The sequence below is a fragment of the Phyllobates terribilis genome, unplaced genomic scaffold (genome assembly GCF_046119375.1).
Source record: "Phyllobates terribilis strain yellow unplaced genomic scaffold, ASM4611937v1 Scaffold_1__5_contigs__length_1240528914, whole genome shotgun sequence".
In the NCBI taxonomy this organism is placed as follows: Eukaryota; Metazoa; Chordata; class Amphibia; order Anura; family Dendrobatidae; genus Phyllobates; species Phyllobates terribilis.
In genome coordinates this window covers 63646941-63671358 of record NW_027362761.1, presented here as the reverse complement: position 1 = coordinate 63671358, position 24418 = coordinate 63646941, and the positions used below count along the sequence as shown (strand labels likewise).

At 45.0% G+C, this 24418-nt stretch overlaps 1 protein-coding gene across 3 annotated transcripts in view; it reads left to right on the top strand.

The window, feature by feature from the left end:
* The first annotated feature begins 551 nt into the window (after positions 1-551).
* FBXO10 (F-box protein 10) overlaps positions 552-24418 on the top strand; it is a 169822-nt gene continuing 145955 nt past the window's right edge. The window contains exon 1 of one of the 3 annotated variants that reach the window (XM_073651872.1): positions 552-885. The gene's annotated coding sequence lies outside the window, so the exon portion shown is untranslated. The other 2 variants (XM_073651855.1, XM_073651862.1) reach the window with 2 other exon arrangements.

Genomic DNA, 24418 nt, shown 5'->3' with positions numbered 1-24418 from the left:
CTGGCATAGTGTTATTGGAGCATTTGGGCCTGTGAAGGGTTATGGGGGCATCTATCGCTGGCACAGTGCTATAAGAGCATTTGAGCCTGTGAAGGGTTATGGGGGCATCTATCGCTGGCACAGTGTTATATTTGGGCCTGTGGCAGGGTTATGGGGGCATCTATCGCTGGCACAGTGTTATAGGAGCATTTGGGCCTGTGGCAGGGTTATGGGGGCATCTTTTGCTGGTGCAGTGTTATAGGAGCATTTGGGCCTGTGAAGGGTTATGGGGGCATCTATCGCTGGCACAGTGTTAGAGGAGCAGTTGGGCCTGTGGCAGGGTAATGGGGGCATCTATCGCTGGCACAGTGCTATAGGAGCATTTGGGCCTGTGAAGGGTTATGGGGGCATCTATCGCTGGCACAGTGTTATATTTGGGCCTGTGGCAGGGTTATGGGGGCATCTATCGCTGGCACAGTGTTATAGGATCATTTGGGCATGTGGCAGGGTTATGGGGGGGCATCTACCTCTGGCACAGTGTTCTAGAAATAACCAGAATAATGATGAGAACACACTGTAAGCAGCCTACAACTGCAGGACTCGGCTCCCCTGGAGATGAGCAATCCCACACACTGCCTCTGTCAGCCATCTTCCCACAGAGCTGTACAATCCTAGCACTGACAGGATACACCACTCCTGCTGTCTGTGCCGATAGTGCTGTGAATTCTGGGTGACTACCACATGATGGAGTTACATGAGCCGCACAGCTCCCTCCTTTCATCTTTACGACTCTTTCCTTCGCTCCCTCAAGTCTCTATGGTGCTGAGTGGAAACAACAGGAGGGGCTCCTCTTCTCCAGCCCGACTCTATGGTAGTAGCGGCTGCGGTGCAGAGTGGCGGGCTCAGGTAGGCTCCGTGTGTGTGGAAGTTTCCTGGCGGGGGGCGCTTGTGATGCGGCGGCGTCTGCTCCAGCTGTCTGCAGGCGGGAGAGCTGTGGTGCCGGCCGGGCGGCATCTCTGCGCATGGTGTGTGGTGATGCTGGAGGCGCAGGTACCGCAGGAGCGGCAAGTGTGTGCAGAGCCTGAACTCTGCTGGACTATGTATGTGAGCACGCTGTAATGTACTCTGCTCTGCAGGGTGGGCATAGGTAGGGAGCGCCCTATATACATGGTGCTGTGCCTTTAAATTAACCTGGAATGTGCTGTTTCTAGCTCTGTGACTGCCACATTCCATGTAGTAGGAAACCTTTCCTTACCTGTGTTATCTCAGTAGCACATTTTAGGGGCTGTCCACCTTTGGGGACCATTTTTATTAAATTCATATATTTGGGGCTAAAAATCATTTTTGTAATTGGGTTTCATTAAAATAGTTTGCAGTTTGCAGTATAACCTCTGTACTCGGGCGCAGTCTGGCGGCCGTATACATCGGAATGCCGTCCATAGACTGGCCGGCGGCACTCCCGACCTGAGCTGGACCGCTGTATATAAATACATGAAGAGCCACCGGCCAGTCCGTGCACTGCATTCCGATCTCAGCCTGATTTATACGGCCGTCTGACTGCGCCCAGTCTATTTTTGGCTGCAGAATGAGTCAACTGAAAACCCATCAGTGAGCTCTTTTGGATAGAATGGTGGGAGAGTTTGTAAGGCTGAGTTCACACGATGCGTATTTCATGCGTTTCCGCGGCGTTTTTGCAGTTGCGTAAACGCATGAAAAACGCATGGTAGAAGGGAAGCAATGTTCCCCAATGGAAATCCGCATGTGCTGTGCCCATGATGCGGATTTTTCCGCAGCGTTAACGCTGCGGTCAAAAATCCGCAGCATGTCAATTAATTTTGCGGAAACGCGGCGATTTCGCCGCCATTGACTTGCATTAGAACGCGCCAATTCCGCAAGACAGCATTTGTACTTGCGTAATTGGTGCGTTCTAATGTGCGGATGGTACCCGGGTGTGGAGGAGAGGAGAGTCTCATCCACACCCAGGTACCATTAAAAAAGCTGTAAAAGCAAGAATAAAATAAAAAATAAATGTATTCTTACCTTCTGTCAGCCCGCGCAGCGCTCCCGCTTGGTTCCCGGCACTTGCAGTGAGTTGTAGGACCTGCGGTGACGTCAGAGTCATGTGACGGGTCACGTGACGCTGACGACGGCAGGTCTTTCAATTCAAAGTTGCCGGCAGCCAGGAGAACGGAGTGAGCAGGACAGCGCGGGCCATCGGAGGTAAGTATATACACGCTCTCGGGTCACACTATATAAATCCATGCTGTTTGCATGGATTTATATAGTGTGACCTAGTTATCAAGCACTTTCCAGGTGATGCTAAAATCGCCTGGAAAGCGCTTGTCAATCTGCATGCGGAAACGCATGTGAATCTGCATGTGGATCCGCATGTATTCTGCAGGAAAAACGCATGCACAATCTGCTTGCGTTTTTTCTGCCAGGGAGATGCAGAAATGATGCAGAAATTTTCTGCTTCATTTCTGCATCGTGTGCACATACCCTAACTCTTTATCTGCCCTATGGTCTGAGCGCCTGCCTCTCAGCTGATTGATGACTACATCAAAGTTGAATGTGCAGTAAGGCTCATTGTGTGTCTAAAATGACCTCCAGGTCAGTACGATTATAGCGGTGCCAAACGTTTATATAGAATTTAGTTACTACTTTTAAAGTCTTTCAAAAATTCTGAATTTTCTATAAAAATAATAAATTGGTTTGTGTTGCTTTTTCCGAGTCCCATATCTTTGTATTATTTTTCTGTTGATGGAGCTGAAGGAGGGCTTGTTTTGTGCGTGACAAGCTGTTGTTTTCATTGCTACCATTCTGGGTTACAAACAATGTTTGATCTTATTTGTTGCATCTTATTTTTCTTTAAATTCTGCATTGTATTTTTTTTCTCTACCGCGTGTACCTTATGGATTTATGGGTTAAATATTTTAGGATTGTGAGAGATTGGATCTTTGCGGACACAGCAAAGCCTAATATATTTGTTTTGTTTGTTTTTTTTAAATGTGGGGTGAGATGGGGGAGTTTCAAATAATAATTTTTTCTTTAGATTTTTTTAAATGTTACTCATGTCTAAATTTTTAACAGCTGCAGATGTTGGCTATGTATTGTTTTTGCAATGATTATATGAAAGTACAGTCTACTGAATTGTTCTGTACAAAAAGTACCGTATTTTTCGGATTATAAAACGCACTTTTTTCCTCCAAATTTGGGAGGAAAATGGGGGTGCGCCTTATAATCCGAAGTGAGCTTACCGGGAGGATCGGCGCCGGTGGCGGCAGGAGTGCAGTGATGCTGCGGTGCCTGGGTACTCATTAGATGTCGGCGCCGGTGAGGGATGGTCCTCTTTCCCATTCAGTTTCCTGCGATGGACTTCGGGAAAATGGCCGCTGGAGGTGGCGCATGCACAGATTGAGATCTTGGAAGGCGAGATCTCGTTTCCCGAGATCTCAATCTGCACATGCGCCACCTCCGTCAGCCATTTTCCCGAAGTCCATCGCAGGAAACTGAATGGGAAAGAGGATCCTCCCTCACCGGCGCCGACATCTAATAAGCGCCCAGGCACTGTAGCATCACTACACTCCTGCCGCAGCCGGCCTCCTGCAGTGTGACCCTGCCTCCTGTGACCCCGGTCCGCTGCCCACCCCAGGTAAGCTACAGTTAAAACGGATTATAAGACGCCCCACCATTTTATTTTAAAAAACATTTTTCTTATTTTCCACCCCAAAATTTGGGGTGCATTTTTTGCCTCTGTTGGGTGAATGGAAGTCTAATAGCTCATGCAGACGTCTGGGGGAAAGGAAGGGAGGAAAAAAAATATGAGCCAAATTTTTATAGTGTTATCAGGGGAGGCCATCGGGAGCAAGGGCTTTACCTGTAGGAGAATTCTTGACTAGTGTTTTAAGCTGTAGCTCCGAGATAAGTCTATGTGCTCACAATGCAGAAATGCTCTGGATTTTTTCCTCATCTCCCTGGCAGGAAAAACGCATGCGGATTGTACATGCGGATTTTACATGCGTTTTTCCTGCCAGGTAGAAGCGTTTGTCAAGCGTTTTAGCATGCATTTCTGCATGCGGGTTATCAAGCGATTTTAGCATCACTTGGAAAAGTGCTTGACAACTTGGTAACACCATATAAATATATGCAACCGGCATGGATTTATGTTGTGTGACCAAGTTACGATGCTGTAAATGCAGCATCAATAGTAAAAAAAAAAAAAAAAAAAAAAACACATTATACTTGCCTTCCGATGGCCCCCGGTCTCCTTCTCCGGTGTGTTTGACGGCGCCGACGTCAGCGGCTGCGTGACCCGTCACATGACTAAATGACGTCATTGAAGGTCCTTTTACACCACCATGAGCCGCCGAAGATGCCGGACGCACCGTACAGGAGACCGGAGGCCATCAGAAGGTGAGTATAATGTTTTTTTTTTTATTTTAATTCTTTTTTTTTTTACAGGTACTATGGTACCCGGGTCTGGAGGAGAGTCTCCCCTTCTCCAGACCCGGGTACCATCCGCACATTGAATCGCTTAATATCCGCATGTGCAAATGTAGTCATGCGGATATTAAGCAATTCAATGCAAGTCAATGGCGGCAATTACGCCGCATTTCCGCAAAATTAATGGACGTGCTGCGGATTTTTCCGCAATGATAATCTGCAGTGGAAATTTCCGCAGCATGTGCACAGCACATGCGGATTATCATTGGGGGACATGGCAGACCTTCTACCAAGCGTTTTTTAACCGTTTCCACGGGAAACGCCTTAAAAACGCATAGTGGGCACACAGCCTTAGGCTTTCGAGAACAGTGGTGTCATCACTCTTCAATGATGGAAGACCAGAACTCCTAATGTATTCTTGGATACCGTTCCTGGAAATCAGCCCAACTAGATTCAGGGTTAGATTTGTCGATAGAGTATAGGGAGGTATAAAAATCCTTAAAGGAGGAAGTAATGTCTCTTGGCATAGTAGCTTTACCACCTGAAGGGGTCTGGATCAATGGAACTTACTATGAAGCGCCCCTGGGCCTGCTGTGTCGCGCAGCGTCTCGCGCACGGGGGCTTACCCGGAACCGGATCAGATGAGGGTTGTAGTCTCCGAGTGGCGGGGACCCGGTCCGTGCCCAGGGAGTCAACTCAGTGTGTGGCAGTCTTGATAGATGTTATTGGAGTGTCGACTACGCCACCCGTTGATTTGCAGCTATGGAGCTGTCGCTGCAGGGCAGACCGCTGAGGCCGGTGTAGAATTGTGCAGCGTGATAGTATAACCCCCAACGGGAGGGGTATGGCCTCAGGGCAGCCGACGTGGAAGATGAGGGTAGCAGGAACCACTCAGAGACGGTGCGGTGTAATTCAGGGTCTTTACTGGTAACAACGATAGACCCTCCCGGAGTACTTGCTAGCGAACGGGGCCTGGTCAGTCCTTGAGCAGATGGGATCTCCCCTGGCCAGGCGGAGTTGTAGGCCTCCCAAACTGACTGTACTCTTCTGGCTACCTTGCTAGAAGCGGATATAAGTAGCCCACGTCCCTGAGTGTACCGTGTGGTGCTCACCCGTATGGCCGGTGACTCGGGGCCTTCTAATGGCTTCCGCTCCACGATGGCGGCGCTGGTCCCACGCGTGTGACCGTGCCTTCGGGTTTCTGGGCCAGAGGACCTGCAATCCCCTGCCGGTCGGTTTCTGCTGCTGGGTAAGGATTAGTCCCCACAGCCTCGGACGCCGGGTCCGGTAAGAAAGCTTCTCAGTCAGGGCGAGCTCTGCAGCTGCCAGCCCCTGACTTGTAGTAGTATTGCTCCCACTGAGCTTCTGCTGTTTCTTCCTGTGACTGTTTCTTGTCTCTACTCTCCTTGACTGACTAACCCTGCTTCAGCCCCGGGTTTATATAGGGGAAGGTCTTCCCCTCCCAAGACTGGGCAGGAGGTGTGGCATGCACAGGATCCCTGGCCAAGAGACCTCCCACCTGCTCTCAGACATAACATTGCTTGTTACTGTGGAAACCAGACCCCTGGGGTGCCACAACTACAGTGGCATGTTAAAGTTTTGGCACCCCTGTTCAAAATTACTGTTATTGTGAACACTTAAGCAAGTTGAAGATGAAATGATCTCTTAGGCTTTGTGCCCACGTTGCAGAAATGAAGCGGAAAATTTCTGCTTCATTTCTGCATGTCCTTTCCCGGAAAAACGCTTGCGGAATTTGGCAAGCTTTTTTCGCGCATTTTAGAAGCGTTTGGGACATGCGGAATTGCCTTGCGTTTTTTATTGCATTGACAAGGCAATTCCGCATGCGTAAACGCAAAATTAATGGACATGCTGCGGATTTTTGAGCGCATCAAAACGCTGCAGAAAAATCCACAGCATGGGCATTGAAATTGCGGATTCTCATTGGGGACCGTGGGGGGACGGATTACCAAGCGTTTCACAAGCGTTTACGCTGCGGAAATTCCACAGCATATACGCTTTGTAAAACGCTACGTGGGCACATACCCTCAGGCTATGTGCCCACGATGCAGAAATGCTGCATATTTTTTCCGCTTCTCCCTGGCAGGAAAAACGCATGCGGTTTTTACATGCCTTTTTCCCGCCAGGTAGAAGCGTTTGTCAAGCGTTTTTGCATCACTTGGAAAGTGCTTGACAACTTGTTCATCCTACTTCCTACTAATATTATAAATGCGAAAGTTTGTGAGTATGTATGTTTGTTACTCTTTCACGAAAAAACTACTGGACGGATTTGCATGAAACTTTACAGTAATATAGATTATACATCGGAATAACATATAGGCTACAATTTGTAATGATTTTATGCAATTTTGGTCGTAATATAACGATACATGTCAATTAAGTCGGAAAAAAATCTGGCCTCTGAGAGCTATCTTGGCGTACGCTGCCTAAACCGTTGGAGTTACACAAAGATGATGTACCGTAGAATTGTTTGTCTTGAATAGTTCTAAATAAAAGTCCACGACAGAATATATCTACCTTTTATGTGGAAGCCACTATGACCAAAATTGTGAACCATAAATTTAATTAAATTAGATACTATTTTACAATGCACATTTTAGTATATTTATAAAACTTTTTAGTATATTTATCAAACTCTTATATACACACATACACAGGTGATATTTAAATGGCTGATTTACAGCAGTCAGAAGAGATTGATAATACAATAATTTGCCCATAGTGGATCATTGTATAGTGAGGTCACAGTTGCCGCCTGTCCACAGTCAGAATACAGGGGTGATCATATACCGTGGCCAGGTACAAGTGTGGCACAGGGGGTTCACACACGACCCCCAGGGACTGACATTTCCTAGAAACTTTGGCAGCTGTCAGTCATGAGCTCACCCTGATACATTACACTCTGGAAACAGCTGAAGGGAGAAGGATAATTTATGACATTTTCTCAGACTTAAAAAAAAAAAAAAAATAGCCCAGAAAACAGCCCATATGTCAGGAACAGGTTACTAGGGAACTACACGTCGCAGCACGGCCTGCTCGCGCCCACAGCCCGGGGGGAGTGTGAGGCTTCCTCCTGCAGGTTGCCCGGGGGCACCGGGCCGTCATTGTCCTCACACAGGGGGTCCCCGCCGCCATTGTCCCTCCACATAACACCGTATAATAAAACATGCGCTCACCTGCGCCAGCTGCTGCAGCCGGGAAAGTTCCGAGCGCCTCACCTGGGCGGAGGGGAAGTGACTCACACACGGGGAGGGGCAGTAACCTGTGCGCGGCTCCATGGAGGATGCACACACTGCAGCCTGACAGCACCGGCAGCAGCGCTACACAAATGGCGTCCTCCCCTCCTGTGTGCAGCACAGCCCTGTGTGTGTGCAGCGCAGCATGTCACCCACAGCACCAGCAGGCTGCTCTCAGCTCCCACAGAGCACTGGGAATGGTTGCTATGGGTAACCGCGCCACAGCTGCTCCTCATAGACCAGTCATATACAACTGATATCGTCTGTACAGCGATCGTAATATAACTAATTAGATTGTTTTAGTATTTTGTTTGAACTTTACTAAGTACCTATTTTGTAATTAGTACTTATAAAAATGCAGCGAAAGCGTAAGTCTAACATTTCGCAAAGCTCTAATAAAGCCCGAGCTATGAAAATAATTAGACGTGATGAGACGTCTCAACGAGCCGAGCAACGAAGGCTTGAGCAGGCGGTGCGTTGTGCGGCACATAGAGCTGCAGAGACTCCAGAACAGTCCCAAGCCCGACGTGAACGGAATGCGGAGTATCTGGCATCTCAACGGGCTGCTGAAACTCAAGAACAGTCCCAAGCCCGACGTGAACAGCATGCGGAGTATCTGGCATCTCAACGGGCTGCTGAAACTCCAGAACAGTCCCAAGCTCGACGTCAGCAGCAAGCGACTTACATGGCGTCCCAAAGAGCCACTGAAACTTATGAAATGGCCGAATCTCGCAGACACACTGTTGCTGAAAGGGCAGCACAGCGACGTCAAACATTTACAAGAAATACATGGATATTGTTTAATAAAGCTGCATTTGAGTATGACGAGACTCTTGATTATGAAACTCACAAGCTTATAAAAATAGAAGCAATGACCATAGATTGCAAATATTGCGGAGCTCTTAAGTGGAAAGAGGAAGCAGCAGGTATGTGTTGTTTGGGCGGGAAAGTAGCTCTTCCTTATATAGACGAGCCAGTTCAACCTTTAAAAGAGCTTTTCTCTAATGAAACTGATGAATCTCGCCTTTTTCTAAATAATATAAGAAAATACAACATGTGCTTTCATATGACTTCTTTTGGAGCAGATCAAATTGTCTCAATGCCAGGGTTTTGCCTAACCTTTACAATACAAGGACAAGTATACCACCGTATCGGTTCTTTAATTCCTACGTCCATTTCGCAACCACAATTTTTACAAGCTTATTTCATAGGTGACGAAGAAGAACAAATCAACAGGCGTACTGAGTGCGTGCAAAGCGTAGATAGAAACATAGTTAAAAAATTACGAGTACTTCACGACCACAACATATTGGTGCATGAATTTAAAACGGCTAGAGACAGAATGATCAATGGCGATCATTTCAAAGTAGTGATTCACCCAGACCGTGTACCACGTGGTCAACATGAGAGACGATTCAATGCCCCTACTACAAATGAAATAGCTGCTGTAATAGTTAGTAGCGAACAAGCTATGTCTCGGGACATCGTTGTGCAGCCGCTCTATGGCATGCTCACTGGGGTTCCCGATACACATAGATTCTATGACGCTCTCGAGTACCCAATAATTTTTTGGAAAGGACAAGAGGGGTACAGCATTGATATTCCTCAGATAAATCCAATTACCAAACAAGCAATGCCAAGCAAAAAGGTGTCCTGCAAAGATTTTTATGCCTTTCACTTGATGGTCCGTCGCAGCGATTTTTATTTGATGCTTAAGTGTAGGCTCCTACTTCATCAGTTTCTGGTCGACATGTATGTAAAGATAGAAAGTGAGCGCTTAAGCTTAATTTCTTTAAATCAAATAAAACTGCGCGCAGAAAATTATATTCACTTGCAAGATTCAATAAGAAATGATGCGGATTTGGATCCAAATAACTTAGGTCAGATGGTGATTCTCCCGTCATCATTTGTAAATAGCCCGAGATACCTACACGAATACACACAAGATGCGTTCACGTACGTACGTAATTATGGGAGGCCTGATTTATTTATTACAATGACTTGCAACCACGCTTGGCCAGAAATCACCAAAGAGCTTATGGCTGGTCAAAATTCAACGGACAGACATGACTTAACAGCTCGAGTATTTAGAATAAAAGTACAGAAGTTGGTAGCTCTACTTACAAAAGGTAACATATTTGGTGATATGCAATGCTTCATGTACTCGATCGAGTGGCAAAAGCGAGGTTTGCCTCATGTGCACTTCTGTGGTTAAAGGAAAAATTGCATCCGAACCAAATTGACGAAATCATATGTGCTGAGATACCAAACCCAGAAACCGATCAAAAGCTCTATGATACAGTGACAAAGAATATGATTCACGGGCCATGTGGTACATTCAATTCTTCATCGCCATGCATGAAGGAAGGAAAATGTACCAAAAAATATCCGAGGAAGCTTTTAAAAGATACTCAAACCAATGACAAAGGTTATCCTTTGTACAGGCGCAGAGCACCAGAGAATGGTGGACGCACGACGATTATAAAAACCCGTAGAGGAACAGAGGAAATATTGGTGGACAATAGCTGGGTGGTCCCATATTCTCCACTCTTATCAAAAAATTTTAATTCTCATTTAAATGTAGAGTTCTGTAATACGGTACAGGCGATAAAATATATTTGTAAATATATTAATAAGGGTAGCGACCAGGCTATTTTTAACATCCGCCAGCAAGGGAATGTTAACATTGACCCAAGAGATGAGGTGCAGACCTTTAAAACCGGCCGATATGTTAGTAGTAACGAAGCAGCGTGGCGGATTTTAGGTCTGCCTCTGCACGAGAGACACCCAACCGTCACTCATCTCGCGATTCATTTACCCAATGGCGAGAGGGTTTACTTTACGGAAAATTATTTTAGAGAGAGATTAGAAGCACCACCTAAAACTACACTAACTGCATTTTTCCTGTTGTGCCAAAGTGATACGTTTGCAAAAACATTACTTTACATTGACGTGCCTCACTACTATACTTGGAATGTGGCACGGAAGCAATGGAAACGTCGTTTACAAGGAACACCTGTCGATGGTTGGCCAGGTGTGAAGGCAGGAGACGCTCTAGGTCGCATTTACACGGTGCACGTTAGCAATTTTGAATGTTATTGCTTGCGTATGCTGCTGAATGTAATAAGGGGTCCAACCAACTTCTCGGATTTAAAAACATTTGAAGGTCAAGAACTTGCAACTTTTCGGTAGCTGTGTGAGAAGATGGGGTTGTTGGAAGATAACCACTGGGATACCACCTTAGAAGAGGCCGTGCTATGTCGCTTCCCGGCGCAAATAAGAGAGCTGTTTGCCATATTGATATGCACTTGCGGTTTATCCAATCCCCTACAACTCTGGCACAAGTATAAAACTGCGTTATCAGAGGATATCATGCACAGATTTGAAAGAATGGATCACGTTAACGATGATCTCTGTTTCAATGAGGCGTTGGGGCTTATCGAGGACAAAATATTAATAATTTCTGGAAAGAAATTGTCCGATTTTGGTCTACCCTCACCGCGGCGTAGAGGAGAGCTGTCGAACGAGTTGATAAAAGAGCTAAGCTATGATACCAACCAGTTAGACGCTCACGTTTGCGAAACTGAGCCACGTTTGCTACCTGATCAAAGAGAGATTTATCACAAAATAGTAGGACGAGTTGAGAATGGTGAAGGCGGACTTTTTTTCCTTGATGCCCCGGGTGGTACAGAAAAAACTTTCTAGCTTAATTTCCTTTTAGCAAAAATTCGTAGCGGTCATAACGTTGCATTAGCTGTGGCTTCCTCTGGAATTGCTGCAACATTGCTAAGCGGTGGACAGACGGCACATTCAGTCTTTAAATTACCTCTTAATCTGGTGAACAAAGAAACCCCATCGCGTAATATCAGCAAGAGCAGCGCCCGTGGCCTCCTGTTGCAACAGTGCAAACTAATCGTGTGGGACGAGTGCACAATGTCACACAAACGCGCCATCGAAGCTCTTGATCGTTGTCTACAAGACTTACACAGTAAACAAACAATAATGGGTGGTGTGGTTGTTTTATTGGCTGGGGACTTTAGGCAAACTTTGCCTGTCATCGAGCGAGGCACTGCAGCAGACGAAATTAACGCATGTCTGAAATCCTCATATTTATGGACCAAAGTTGAAAAGCTGCACCTCACCACCAACATGCGTGTCCAGTTATTCAGTGATCTAGTGTCGGGCGCGTACGCTGAGAAACTGCTCGAGATTGGTGAAGGTCGAATCGAAACTGACGAAGAAGGTATGGTTCTATTCACTAACCAATTTTGTCATGTTGTGGATTCGGAAGACGCACTTATTGCTCAAGTTTTTCCAAATTTGCAACAAAACATCCACGATGAAAATTGGCTATGTGAAAGAACTATACTAGCACCAAGAAATGAAACCGTTGCGAAAATCAATAAAATTATCTTGGACCAAGTAACCAGCGATGCAACAACCTACAACTCCATCGACACAGTCATGTCATCTGAAGACTGTACGAGCTACCCCGTGGAGTTTAACTCTTTGGAGCTATCCGGGGTCCCATCTCATAAGCTCGAATTAAAGGTCGGTATACCCGTTTTGTTAATGCGCAACTTGGACGCCCCGAGATTATGTAATGGCACTAGATTGCGAGTCACTGAACTAGGCAGGCACATTGTAAAGGCCACAATTTTAACTGGAGAAGCTAAGGGTGAAAATATTCTTATACCACGCATCTCAATAATACCCAATAACTTACCCTTTAATTTCAAACGTTTGCAGTTCCCACTTAAAGTTGCATTTTCAATGACCATCAATAAATCGCAAGGGCAAACTTTGAAGGTACATAGTACATAGTTTGTAAAGCCGAATAAAGACTTGCGTCCATCAAGTTCGACCTGTAAGTTCTGTAGTTGCTAAAGTTGATCCAGAGGAGGGCAAAAACCCCAAATGATTTAGCCAATCTTCACCTGAGGAAAAATTCCCTCCCGACTCTGAAACCAGCAGTCAGAATAAATCCCTGCATCAACCTACTATTTTATTCTATTTTTAAGTATATGCAGAAATCTGCCTGGTATCTAGAAAAGCATCCAGTCCCCGCTTGAACTGGTGTAGTGAATCCGACATTACCGTCTCCTCACTCAGTGAATTCCATATTCTCACTGCTCTTACCGTAAAGAACCCCTTCCTATGCTGGTGCTGAAACCTTTTCTCTTCCAGTCTTAGTGAGTGCCCTCTTGTTACCGTAATATCCCTCCTTTTGAACAAATCCCGGGCAAGGTCTCTATACTGTCCCCTAACATATTTGTACACATTTATTATTATAGGTAGCGGGGATACATTTAGGCATGCCCTGTTTTTCCCACGGTCAGCTATACGTAGCTTGCTCACGTGTTTCTAAATCGCAAAATCTACATATTTTCGCTGAACGAAAGAAATCAAATAACATAGTTTACAGGAGTTTATTGCAGTAAAAACACATAGATAAATTACCTGCAGATGTCCATTATTCCAATTACATACTAATTCTTTACTAACACGAACAATATTAAACGCAAGTAACTTCAGTCCGTCCTGTTTATTAATCAGTGTTTAGTAATCCGTTTGTGATGAAATTTGATATGGATAATTTCAAGCCTGGGGAAGGACATAGGGCTACTTTTTATAAACACACCATACAGGCGAAGATTATATAAAACTGTAAACCTGATTGACTGACACACCTAGCAGTCAACGCACAGCCGAAACCACTGAACTTAGCATCTTGAAATTTGCAGATAGGTTCTATTATAGCTTAAATGAGCACTAAGAAAGGAATTTTGATAATTCCACCCTCAGGAGTTTCCCTCTTCATATTATAGGGGTTCAAAGATTGTATGGAATCCGTCAGTTTTGAAGTTAGACATCTGAAATTTTGGATGTACGAGTAACTAAATAAGATTATTTTTTTTACTATTAAAATGATCTGTCACGAAACTTAATGTGACAGACCAAATTCCACGCGAGCGAAGCCGCGGGTAAAAGCTAGTACTATATAAATCCATGCAACCGGCATGGATTTATAGTAGTGTGACCAAGTTAGTTTAAAAAAAGAATAAGAATGGTAAAAAATAAAGATTATACTTACCTTCCGATGTCCTCCCGGTGTTTTCTCTGCCGCGTCCGGTGTCTTAGGCGGCTCGCGGTGGTGTGAAGGACCTGCGGTGACGTCATTGAGTCATGTGACAGGTCACATGACTCAATGACGTCATGGCAGGTCCTTCACAACACCACGACCCATACAGCAGACCAGACGGAGGGGAGAAAACACCGGGAGGACATCGGAAGGTAAGTATAATCTTTATTTTTTATTTTAAATACTTTTTTTTTACAGGTACCATGGTACCCCGGTCTGGAGGAGAGTCTCTTCTTCTCCGGACCTGGGTGCCATCCGCACATTGAATTGTGTGATATCCGCTTGTGCAGATGCAGTGATGCGGATGTCACGCGGTCCAGTGTAAGTCAATGGCGACGATTACGCTGCGTGTCCGCAAAATTAATGGACATGCTGCGTATTTTTCCACAATGATAATCTGCAGCGGAAATTTCCACAGCATGTGCACAGCACATGTGGATTATCATTGGGGAACATGGGGCACGTATTACCAAGCATGTTTTAAGCGTTTTCGCTACAGAAATTCCGCTGCAAAAACGCTTGAAAAACGCATAGTGGGCACCCAGCCTAAAATGCCTAAAGATGGCACATTTCCTTTGTATTTTAGGCACAAAAAATATATATATACTTTCATGTTTTACATTTTAAAAATTACAAAAAGTGAAATTGGCAAATGCTAAAGTTTTGGCACCCTTGGAGATTTGTGTGCTGAGATAATTTTGACCAAGGTTTCAGACCTTAAAGGGATACTTTCAGGTCCCCCATACCCTCCAACTCAGCAGCATTCACCTGTGTATGATTAAACGCCCTGTATAATGTAATTCAGTTAAATCAATGCTTTAAAAAAGCATTTAGAATGTCCCCCTTTCCTATGCTAATGAGCGCAGTGCACCTCTGAAGCCGGGAAGCGTACACCCGGCTTCAGAGACGCAGTGTCGCTACAGAAATGAGGGGCGCGTGCGCAAATTTTCATTAGCTGGCGATGAGGCGTGATAACATGGAAAGAGGGACAACTAGTCTGGGGCAATTAACTCTCCATTGACTAGTCAAAGCCCTCATTAGCATAAGAAACGGGGACATTATAAATGCTTTTTTAAAGCATTTATTTAACTGAATTACGTTATACAGGGCTGGTTAGGCAGGGAGTTTAATCATACATAGGTGAATGCTGCTGGGTTGGAGGGCATGGGGACCTGTGCTCAGATAACTTTGACTAAGGTTTCAGACATTAACCCCTTTCCGACGACGTCAGTAATAGTACGTAGCTGTGCTCTGGGACTTATGGACCAGCTACGTACTATTACGCATAATGCGATCGCGCCCGCACACAAGCGATGCGGGGTGATCACCGCCGGGTGTCAGCTGATTGTCACAGCTCACACCCGGTGCTATGTGCAGGGAGTGGTTCAGCGATGTCTGCAGCGACTCCCGGATGTTGTCATGACGACCCGATGTTGTCATGACGACCCGATGTTGTCATGACGACCCGACAACATCTGGGTCACCAGGAGGCAGGAAGTTACTTTGGGCATGCGCAGTGCATGACCAAAGTAAGGTCTTCCTGTGTGCAGCGTTGACAAGCTGCATGGCATAGGGAGCTGCTGCTCTCTATGCTATACAGCCGATCAGGCTGCAAAAAGTGAAAGTCCCATAGTGGGACAATATGTCAAAGTAAAAAAAAAGTGCAGGAAAGTGAAAAAAAAATAATTTTAAAATATGAAAAAAATAATCCACAAAAAATAAAAATATATTGTACCCATAATATTTATTTATTATGAAAAAAACAATAAAAGTACACATATTTGGTATCGCCGCGTCCGGAACGACCTGACCTATAAAACTGTCCCACTAGTTAACCCCTTTAGTGAACACGTTAAAGTATTTTATTTTTGCTTTTTTTTTTTTTTTTTTTTTTATCATACCGCCAAACAAAAAATGGAATAACACGCAATCAAAAAGACGAATGTAAATAAAAATGGTACCGCTGAAACGTCATTTTGTCCTGGAAAAAATCAAGCCGCCATACAGCTCCATCAGCCGAAAAATAAAAAAGGTCTAGCTCTCAGAATAAAGCGATGCAAAAAATATTATTTTTTTCTAGAAAATAGTTTTTATTGTGTAAAAGCGCCAAAACATAAAGAAACGATATAAATGTGCTACCGCTGTAAACATACTGACCCGAAGAATAAAGCTGCCTTATCAATTTTACCACACGCGGAACGGCATAAAAAAAAACAACCAAAAAAACAATTCCGGAATTTCTGTTTTTTGTTTATTCTGCCTCCCAAAAATCGGAATAGAAAGCGATTAAAAAATGTCACATGCCCGAACATGATACCAATAAAAACGTCAACTTGTCCCTCAAAAAACAAGCCGTCACATGACTCTGTCGGCCAAAATATGGGAAAATTATAGCTCTCAAAATATGGCGATGCAAAAACTAGTCTTTGCAAAAAAAAAGCGTCTTTTAGTGTGTGACAGCTGTCAATCATAGAAACCCGATATGAATCTGGTATCGCTGTAATCGCACCGAACCGAAGAATAAAGTCGTCTAATTACTTATACCACACGAGGAACGGCGTAAAAAAATAAATTCTAGGGTTAGGGATGAGCTAGGGTTGGAGTTAGGCTTGGGTTGGAGTTAGGCTTGGGTTGGAGTTAGGCTTGGGTTGGAGTTAGGCTTGGGTTGGAGTTAGGCTTGGGCTGGAGTTAGGCTTGGGCTGGGGTTGGGGTGAGGGTTGGAATTTTTTCAAAAGTAAAGAAAAAAAAGAACGATATGACGACCAGTGTTGAGCGCAAGTGCTCTCTACTTGAGTTTACATTGGGTGCTCGGGTATGCACTGAGTATCGCGGGTATTCGAGTGACATTCACGAGTCTCTGCCCCATATGCTTCGCGGCCAAAGAAACGTTGCTGGGATCGCCTGCCATGCACGAGCTATCCCCACATGTTGTTTTTTTTTGGGGTGTCTAATAACCGTGAAACATTCGGGGCAGGGACTCAAACATGTCACTCGAGCACCCATGATACATGGTGCAAACCAGAGTACCCGATGCAAACTCAAGTAGAGAGCACTTGCAATCAAGACCAATGACAACTTATTCAATATGATGACCTAATGTTATCAAATTCTGTCGTACCTCTGGGTTCAATTGTGGGGCGGGGGTATCCACTATTTAGGCACATCAGAGGCTCCCAAAATGCGACATGGCGTCCGCTCTTGATTCCAGCTAGTTTTGCGTTCAAAAAGTCACACAGTTCTCCTTCCCTTCTGAACCCTGACGTGCGCCTAAACAGTGTATTTTCCCCACATATGGGGTACTGGCATACTCAGGAGAAATTGCATAACAGTTTTTAGGTTCAATTTTCTCCTCTTACTCTTGTGAAAATAAAAAAATTGGGGGCTAAAAGATAATTTTTGTGGAAAAAGTTTGATTTTTTTATTTTATTTTCTCGTCTCCATGTTATAAACTTCTGTGAAGCAAATAATAATTTTGGTTCCAAAATTGTGCTGATGTAAAGTAGACTTGTGGGAAATGTTATTTATTAACTATTTCCAGGACGTCCCTCCTGACCGCACCATCAGGAGGTCGTCCTTCATATCCTTGATAGGGACAGGAAACACACAAAAGGTTAAAAGGCCCCTCCCTCCACCCCAACTCCAGTGTTTTTCCTGTCCCTATCAGGGACGGACACATAAGAGGATTACGTTACCGGGAACAGGAGTTCCTGAAGCCGGGCGCAGGAGGATCGGGCCGGGGTCCTCGCACTCCTCCCCTCCCTCCTGCCAGGGTCCGGAGGCCAACACGCCGCTGAAACCAGGGGTCCGTCAGCTTTTGTTCAGTAGGAGTGGAACCGTCTCCCCCGCAAAGGGGGCTCTGGGTTCCGGCGGCTGCAGACCTGCGCACAGCTCCAGCATGTGCCACAAGATGGCGGAGACAGCACTTCCGGTTTCAGAGGGAGCGATACACGAACCTCTAGTAGCCGGCGTGCGTTCCACAGTGAAACGCACTTAGGAAATTTTGAAAATAATGGCGCCAAACTGAAAATTAAAGGCGAAACACCTTTTTTTCTGACGATGCAGATGGAAGACTGGTGAGAAAAGCTATTTAAGGGGGGATGGGACTAAGGTTATCAGTCAACCAGCTCACCAGTCTTGTCAGATCAAACCACTGGTCATTCTGACATTCCAACTGAACCTCCAGTCCAAGTAAGTTACTGAGTACTTCCCCTCTTCTCACTGTTAGAACTCTCCTGTTAGAAAAAACCTATTATGCTGGTCACATGACCGTTTTTGCCTATTTAATCCTGCTCCGCCCTTCTGGCCTTGCTGGACTTCATTGTAATTTCTACTCTTAAGCTAGCCAGGTGCTTTGTTACCTTACTCAGTCAGTTTAGCTAGGTCTTTTGACCTCTATGTTCTATGTTGTTTGTTTGTCTTTTTACTGCTACATTTTCTGCTAGGAGGTATCCATCTTTCTTCCAGTCCCTAGTTCTTGTAGGGATCCCTCCCTCACATCTATAGGTCTTCGTTCAGACTAGCTGAGGACTTTAGCGGGTCTGATCGCAGGATCAGGTTCCCCATTACATCGTAGGGATCTAGCTTAGTTCTATTGTGGGGACAGATCTCCTGTCTTTCCTTAGTGCTTGTAGCAGATCATAACAGTAAGTCCAGCCGGAAAAAAAAAATAAAAAATTCTCTAAGGAAAGACCTCCAGTTTCCATCATGGTGTCGGTTCAGGATTTGGCTCAACGCCTGCAGGGACTCTCTCTGGAGGTGGCCGAGCTCCAACAACACGTGAGTAGCTGTTCTGGAGCGCATTTTGTGAAGCCAAAGGTACGATTGCCTGATTTATTTTTTGGTGAACAACAAGATTTTTTTTCCTTTAAAAATGCTTGTTTATTGTATTTTCGTTTGATACCCAGATCCTCTGGTGATGAATCACAGCGCATAGGGTTCATAATGTCACTTTTGCGCAAAGAACCTCAGGGATGGGCCTTTTCTCTCCAACCTAGTGATCCATGCTTTAGATCAGTGGATAGTTTTTTTTCTGATTTGGAGTTGTTGTATGATGATCCTGATCGTGTCTCATCAGCTGAGACGGAATTGAGACATTTGAGGCTGGGATCAGGTAATGTGGAAAATTATTGTACTCACTTCCGTCGGTGGTCTGCTCAGGTGGGGTGGAACGATTCAGCTTGGAAAAGTTTGTTTCTTGCTGGGCTAGGTGAAAGCGTTAAGGATCTGCTGATTGCTTATCCTACACCTGGAAACTTGCAGGAGGCAATGCAATTAGCTATACGGGTGGACAGGAGACTGTGTGCAAGGGTTAATGAGAGTAAATCCTCTGCCATGTCAGCTCCGAGTCTTGAGAGGGTCTGTACTGACACTGGAGAGCCGATGGAGATTGGGGCGATGTCACCCCGCTCTCAGGAAAAAGACCGCAGGTTTTCTGAAGGTTTGTGCTTTTATTGCGGCAAATCTGACCATTTCATTAAGAACTGTGTGCTTCGTATGAACAAAGAAAAAAAAAAAGGTCAGTTACGCTCGTATAGCCTGTTTAAACACTAAGGGTGTATTTCTTTCTGCTACTACCGCAGCTCCGGAAGAATTAATTGAATTTCGGGTATTTGTGGATTGTGGTTCAACTCTGAATGTGATTGATGGGGGATTCTTGGAAAAACTTAAATTAAAACCCAAACCTTTGTCATCCCCTATTGCCGTGGTTTCTGTCGATGGCTCTCCCTTGAAATGTGTTACTCACAAGGTTTATGAAATTCCCCTCACTATTAATGGTATTTACCAAGAAAATTTGGATTTGGTGGTATTAAATAATTTGCCTTCTCCAGTAGTTTTGGCGTTGCCCTGGTTAAAATTGCACAATCCTGTACTGGATTGGTCTACCAATGAAATTAAGTCCTGGAGCCCTAAGTGTTATGACAAGTGTTGTAACGGGCGCATTGCTGCTGTGGATAAAGGGGAATTACCTGTACCTATTCAGGATTTTTGGAAAGTTTTTTCTGAGGAGGAGTCGCAAATTTTGCCTCCCCATAGAGACTACGATTGTACCATTGAATTTGTCCCTGGAGCGACTCTTCCTAAAAGTCGTTTATTTAATCTTACTATTCCTGAGAGAAAGACTTTGGAGGAATACATACAGACGAGCTTGGCCGCCGGTCATATCAGACCCTCTAAGTCACCTGTGGCTGTTGGATTTTTTTTTGTTAAAAAAAAGGACGGCGGTTTACGTCCTTGTTTGGACTTTCGCGAGATTAATAAAATTACTGTACGCAATCCCTACCCACTGCCATTGATTCCTGATTTGTTTAACCAGTTAGTGGGGGCCAAGTGGTTCTCTAAAATTGATCTCCAGGGGGCATACAATTTGTTGCGCATGAAGGAGGGTGATGAATGGAAGACTGCTTTTAACACTCCTGTGGGTCATTTTGAGAATTTGGTTATGCCTTTTGGTCTTACCAATGCACCAGCATTTTTTCAGAATCTTATTAATGACATCCTTAGACCTTTGATCGGCAAAAATGTGGTTGTGTATTTGGATGACATTTTGATTTATTCGCCTGATCTGGAGTCTCATTGGCGGAGCGTACGTGAGGTATTACAGTTATTGATTGACAATTCGCTTTTTGCTAAGCTGGAGAAATGTGAGTTCGCTGTACAGAGAATTAGTTTTTTGGGCTGCATTATCTCCAGCGAGGGCTTTGAGATGGACCCGGTGAAAGTTCAAGCTGTGCAGGAATGGCCTAGGCCTATTGGTTTGAAATCGATACAGAGGTTTTTGGGTTTCGCCAATTATTACAGAAAATTCATTAAAAAAATTTCTATTATTGTTAAACCACTGACCGATCTCACCAGGAAAGGTTCTAATACGGTTCAGTGGACTAATGAGGCCATTGAAGCTTTTGTGTTTCTAAAGGAGAGGTTCAGCTCTGCCCCCATCATTATGCAGCCTGATGTGACTAAGCCGTTTTTGGTTGAGGTTGATGCTTCTTCGGTGGGGGTCGGTGCGGTGTTGTCTCAGGAAAACAAGGATGGAGTACATCCCTGTGCCTTTTTTTCAAAAAATTTTTCTGAGACTGAACTTAATTACAATATTGGTAATCGGGAATTGCTGGCTATTAAACTCGCATTTGAACACTGGCGTCATCTCTTGGAAGGTGCTGATTTTCCCATTCAGGTTTTCACTGATCATAAAAATCTGATCTATCTTGATGCTGCCAAGCTCTTGAATGCCCGTCTGGCTAGGTGGGCACTTTTTTTTTCGCGGTTTAATTTTTCCGTTACTTACATCCCGGGTACCAAGAATGTTAAAGTTGATGCTTTGTCTCGCAGCTTTTATCCCATGGTCGGTGCTGAGGAGGAGGAGAGCATTTTACAAGAAGGTGTTGTGATTGCTGCATTGGACTCCGTTTTGGAAGATGAGATTCTTAAAGCACAGGAGAATGCCCCATCTAACACTCCCCATGGGAGGTTGTTTGTGCCTAGGACCTTTAGGAGAGATTTGTTTGTTGAGTGTCATGAGTCTCGGTTGGCAGGTCATCCTGGAATTTCTGAGACTAAGAGACTTGTGGGTCGCAGTTTTTGGTGGCCTGGATGGCAGAAGGAGGTCATTTAGTGGGTGCGTCAATGTACTGTGTGTGCTAGATCTAAGTCTTCACATACTCCTGCTGCGGGGTTGCTTTGCCCTCTGGGGGTTCCTAGTGCACCTTGGACACATCTGGCTATGGACTTTATTACTGACCTCCCCCCCCCTCTGAGGGTTTCACGGTCATCTGGGTGGTCGTGGACCGTTTTACCAAGATGTGTCACTTGGTTCCCTTCATCAAACTGCCCTGCTCTAAGACACTCGCTAAGGCCTTTGTCAAGGAGATTGTCAGACTCCATGGTGTTCCTACTGACATTGTTTCTGATAGGGGACCTCAGTTCGTGGCTCGTTTTTGGCGTGCCTTTTGTGACAGGTTGGGAGTTCATTTGTCATTTTCATCTGGATATCATCCTGAGTCTAATGGCCAGACAGAAAGGAAGGACCAGGATGTTGAGCAGTTCTTGCGTTGTTTTGTGGCAGACAATCAAGAGGGGTGGTCTGAGTTTCTGCCACTTGCTGAATTTGCTCTTAACAACCATACATCCTCTTCTGCTGGGTGTTCGCCTTTTTTTTGTTGTTCTGGGAGACATCCGTCTTTTGGGTCATTCTCCAAATTGGTATCGGCTGTGCCTGAGAAGGAGAGTTTTTCCGGTGATTTGGAAAGAGTTTGGACTGATGTGCGTGGTAATCTTCAGGAGGCTAACAAAAAATCTAAGAGGTACTTTGATAGGAAACGTCAAGAGGTTTTGTTTACGGTTGGTGACATGGCTTGGTTGTCCTCTAAGAATCTGCGGTTGAGGATTCCTTCTAAAAAATTGGGTCCCAAGTTTGTAGGGCCCTTTAAGGTGCTTCAGGTAGTTAACCAATCTGCTGTTAGGTTGGAGGTTCATACCTCCTGGAAGATTAATCCGGTGTTTCATGTTTCTCTATTGAAAAAAGCTTATGTATCAGATAGAGACGCCACTGCCACTGTTCCTCCGGTGGTGGAGAACGGGGAATATGAAATTTCCCGCATCCTTAATTCTAGACGGTATAGAGGGAGTTTGCAGTATCTCGTCGCTTGGAAGGGTTTCGGTCCCGAGGATAACTCATGGGTGAGGGCAGATGATGTTTCTGCTTCCAGACTTGTCAGAGCGTTTCACAAGAGGTTTCCTGATAAGCCTGGGCCTAGGGGATCCGGAGGATCCTCATAGAAGAGGGGGTACTGTTAGAACTCTCCTGTTAGGTTTTTACTATTATGCTGGTCACATGACCTTTTTTGCCTATTTAATCCTGCTCCGCCCTTCTGGCCTTGCTGGACTTCATTGTAATTTCTACTCTTAAGCTAGCCAGGTGCTTTGTTACCTTACTCAGTCAGTTTAGCTAGGTCTTTTGACCTCTATGTTCTATGTTGTTTGTTTGTCTTTTTACTGCTACAATTTCTGCTAGGACTTATCCATCTTTCTTCCAGTCCCTAGTTCTTGTAGGGATCCCTCCCTCACATCTATAGGTCTTCGTTCAGACTAGCTGAGGACTTTAGCGGGTCTGATCGCAGGATCAGGTTCCCCATTACATCGTAGGGATCTAGCTTAGTTCTATTGTAGGGACAGATCTCCTGTCTTTCCTTAGTGCTTGTAGCAGATCATAACACTCACCACATTCCTATTTGTCTGCGGTAGTAAAGTCTTGTGCTCCTTGTCATTTTAGGACAAGGAGACCCCTAAAAAAGACACGATATCAGCTCCTAAGAAAAGGAGATGCGCCATCTGTAACAAGAAGCTACCAGACACATACGGGAAACAGTTATGCTCTACCTGTATTGTTAAAGTTATCAAAGAAGAACATTCCTCCTTCGTGTCAAACTTAAGAGCCATAGTAAGAGGGGAAGTGCTGAGTACTGTCACAGACTTAGTCGCTCCTCGGAGTGCGCCCCGTCTCAAGAGGCCACGTCAGGAGCTGGAGTCCAGTTCTGGGGAAGAAGAGTTGTCGGATTTTTCTGCCCCCAATCAGGACAGGGAAGACTCTATCACTTTCCCCCCAGAAGAGAAGAAAAAATATCTCTATACCGATACACTATGCAGATAGAAGACACTTACCAACCATCATCAGTGCAGAATGAGATGTTTGGGGGGTTGTGAACCCGCAGGAATAAGGATTTTCCCGTGAATAATCACATTAAGGCAATGATCCTTGAAGAGTGGGAGGACGCAGAGAAGAATCTAGTAATTCCCAGAAGCTTCAGAACTCGCCTACCATTTGAACCAGAAGATATAAAATTATGGGACGAAACCCCAAAAATTGATATACCGATTGCTAGGGTAGCGGAAGAAACATCCATCCCGTTTGAGGATTCGTCATCTCTAAAGGATGCAATGGATAGGAAGGCAGACCATCTCCTTAAAACCTGGGAAACAGCCAATAAAAGCCAATATTGCATCCACTTCAGTGGCAAGATCCATGAGCATATGGCTGGAACAGCTGGAAGACCACCTGAGGAGGAAGACATTCAGAGAAGAGATGCTCGACTCAATTCCACTACTTAAGATGGCAACAGGGTTTGTCGCTGACGCTTCGGCAGAATCAATAAGATTTGCTGCTCGGAATGGGGCACTTTCTACTGCATCCAGAAGAGCAATATGACTAAAAACCTAGTCAAGAGACAGTCATTCTAAAAGTAAATTGTGTGCCATTCCCTTTTCAGGTCTCCGGGTGTTTGGTCCAGTATTGGATGAAATACTGGAGAAAGCCTCAGATGGAAAAAAAAGGGATTTCCGGAGGAGAAACCTAAGAAGGTGTCCTCTTTTTGGAAACCTTGTTACCAGCAAAAGCCAGAGTATTCTGGAAAAGGGAAGTCAGGTAGATGTAGCTACCAGAAAGGAGGTATCTTGAGGAATCCCCTTCCCACTACAAGTGCTTACACACGTAGAAGATGACGCCAGGAAAGTAGGAGGAAGACTCCAACATTTCCACGGAGCATGGATGAAGATTACCAACAGCCCATGGATTCTCCAATCTATCGCACAGGGCTACAAGATAGAA